The sequence below is a fragment of the Octopus sinensis genome, linkage group LG13, assembly GCF_006345805.1.
Source record: "Octopus sinensis linkage group LG13, ASM634580v1, whole genome shotgun sequence".
Lineage (NCBI taxonomy): Eukaryota > Metazoa > Mollusca > Cephalopoda > Octopoda > Octopodidae > Octopus > Octopus sinensis.
The window spans coordinates 5,737,699-5,741,418 of record NC_043009.1 but is presented as its reverse complement, the minus strand read 5'-3'; positions in this window follow the sequence as shown (position 1 = coordinate 5,741,418).

The following is a 3,720-nucleotide window of genomic DNA, read 5'->3' as shown; positions in this document are numbered from 1 at the left end:
TACAAATGTATTAGACATACGCGTATACGACTAAAATTCCGGAATAGAAGAGCAAGGAGTAAGACCAGCCGGGGATATCCGAGATGCACGAAGAGCAACAAAACCTTTTGCACGCACACGTTCATTACTGATTTGAGGAGTTATGTTGAACAATTGTTTTCACGTGGTTTCGATTAACAGCTTACTCCATTATGAAGATCTTCCTGCCACCTTCTGACAAAAAAATAATAAATAAGCAGCCTTTGTGTCTGGCGGCTTCTGCAAAAGTTCTTATGTCATAGAGGAGACTATATGTGCTGTAAACATACATCTTCCTCTTTGACCAGTGCTACATCGACTTTTTTCAAATTGCCCATGAGTAGTTAACATGCCAGAAAATTCACTGAAAGATGGTTGCTCATGATCATAGATGTACGTATTGTCAGCCACTAAGGGACATGCTCAACTAGTTAAGCAACTGACAGGCAATTCTGTGACATTCAACAATATATTTGTTGTAGCCCATTTTTATGCCAAGACAAAACATAACACTTCCAATCAGTTAAGATGACAAACCATGAGTGCCATTGCCTGGTACTGCATTAGGGTATTAATCATCGTTGTTGCTGCTGCTGATGATGTTGTTGCTGCTGAGCGAACGGTCTTCGTCCCAGAACTCGCAAGATGGAAGAAGTCCGAAACGTGGTCCTTTGCTATTCGTAAGACCCGCAGAACAGCAAGCAGGTTAACCCCCGACACTGAGAGCATCCACGGATGGATGAATGCGCATCCAGGCTCAGCGGTTGCATAGGGAGTCGGGGTCAAGTAACAGGAAGAAAGAGTGAGAGAAAGTTGGAGCGAAAGAGTACAACAGGGGTCGCCACCACCCCCTGCCGGAGCCTCGTGGAGCTTTAGGTGTTTTCGCTTAATAAACACACACAACGTCTGAGAATCGAAACTGCGATCCTCCGACCGCGAGTCCGCTACCTTAACCATTGGGCCATTGCGCCTCCACTTGCTGCTGCTGTTGAAACTGCTGTTGTTTTCGTTGTTGGTGTTGTTGTTGCTCTTCTTATTCGTATTCAAATTATTATCATGTTTATGATTATGCTCGAAAAACAACATTTCTCTTATTTCTTCCTACATCTTAAACGAATGTGCGTACGTATGTGGAAAGTAAAAAAAAACTAAAAAAAAAAAGACATCTTTAATAGAAAACGAATGATAGTATTCAGGATTAACAATATGTTTCAAGGGAAATGAGAATATTCAGGGAGAAATAAATATGCCTCAGGTTAACAAAAATATCTGAGATTTTAATAACACTGTGTAAAATACTCTAAAAGAAAAATGATTGCAGATTTCAGTATTACTATTATCTGCAAGGCACCTGCATTTTTATAGGTATTTTGTTGATGTGATTACAGAATAGATTTATAGAAATATATTATTTTTACTGTGTCACTAGAAAAATTATATGAGAGACACAACACTTAATTGCACTAAAGTTATATTTTAGCTCAACAGCGTGATCATTGCAATTCTTTAACTTTTCAGCTAATTTCTCCACAATATGATATTAATTTCATTTTGTTTTGTTTATAATTAATAGACTATTGTTTTATTTATAATGAAAAATAATGCCGCATGTATTATGTCTATCCTGGTGCTCTACCTTTGTGCTAAAATTACATATTATTTTCACATTGTCATTTTCTAAGTCTGCAATAGTGTTAATTTCCTTTTTTTTTCTGCCACCGGACAATAAGATTAACGATAATAATCCAATAGAGTCGATATAAGGATAAGAAATGTGAATTTAAACGAATATAAAATCTATAGACTGATTTCTTAAATTATCACAATAAGATCAAATAAAATAATATAGAACATCATGTTGCATGTGTATCTCATATTCTCTCTATAGATTTGTGTTTCGTGCTCAGAACACATAAAATATTCTTCAAACACGTTTCGGCTTGCAGCAAAATTACATTATTTGAGGAAGTATTTTACTGCATGTTCAAATAATTGTAAAGTATATTCATATGTTACAGAGTCTAAAAGGGATTCCACATATAGATTTATCTAACTTTTACTGTCATTATAATATTCTCAACATGCATTTTGATTAACAATTAGGTTTCTCGAAAAAAAAAATTTGCAGCAAAATAAATGAAATGTATCTGAGGTAATAATTAGAGAACAGAACAATTAGCTTAATAAGGGAACGTAAAATACCAAAAATTTTTACTTAATATATAACGAAACAATTGCATCGAGTTATATTAGGCGTACATATGAATGATAAATTGATGAGAAAAATATAAAGTAGAATCTGAAATAGGAATTCAATATATCATGATAACAAAATAAAGAGGAAATCATTTCTATGATCAATGACCAAGAAAACAAGCTAAAGTTGTTCAAAAATACAATGTCAGTGATGTATCAAAATGATCTAATTTTGGAAGCACGGTCTCAGTGCCTAGCGAAGAAGAAAAAGCGAAACATCAAAACAAGTGGCAAAAAGCAGTTGTAGAATGTGCAATGAGCTATTTGATATGTCTGCATATATCTAGTAATGATGGAATATGCTTACATGCATGAACATGTGATAGACTGTATCCATTAGGCAATGAATCGATTCATAAAAACAAATAGCTGCATGCGTAGTTGAGTCTGACAACATATAAAATTGAAACGGAGCGGCGCATGATTATCAAAGACAAGTAGGGAACTCTTTGAAATGTAGTCAATATATTCATTGCGTTAAGTCTCTTTTTAACAACATATTGATTTCTTAATCTCTTGTAAACAATACACGTTTGTTGAGATGTATTAAGTAAATTAAGTTTGAAAGTGTGCGTAAGGCTATTCGTACGTTCTCTTCAAAACTATGCACAGTGTGTCATGTTAGGTACTTGTTTCGGATTGTTTCCGATCAAGAGAAGCCTTGAGTGTGATATGCTTGTTGCTGTTTCTCGAATGTATCAACCCTGTTGTTCGCTAGTAAACTAAATATAAGCTTCAGTTTATAATAATCTAAACATCGTTGACTTTCGAAGATTCTTTCTTTCATAACAAGCATCAACCACAGGTTTCTGGTCTAAGGTAATTTACAGATAAAAAAAGGTTCCGTTTCACATCATAAATATGAGTTGCGTTTAGTGGAATCTACTTCATTTCGTTACAAAAGCATACACTACGGATTTTTGGTGTAAGTATAATTTCCACTGAAAATTTAATCTTCCCTGAATACCGTTTTAAGCTTAATAATTTCTTGATAATTTTAACAACTATGACGTTAAGTAATACATGATCTGAGTATATTTAGTCCATCGTTCTAAATTTTGTGCATTTTATCTTTATTATGAATAAAATATGTACGATATGAAGCAACATTCCCCAAATAAATATCACACTCAGTTTCAAATGATATATAGCAAATGTATGACGCAATGCATAGTCAATTAAATTAATGCATTGATTAAAAGTACGAAATTAGTAGTGTGTCGTAAAATTGCACTCATTCCAGAATGAAATGTAAACAAGTAAAGCATAACAGTACCAACTATATTAAAAACACAAATCAACAGTGACAGAAGCTCCAGTCTCAAAGCAAAACAATTACAATGACCATATGTAAGACCTGCTACGAAACCACCAAAGTGCACTACTCTGACAATGCACTTCTAAGAAGAGTGTGGTTTAATAAAGAAAGTGAAGCACACTTCACAG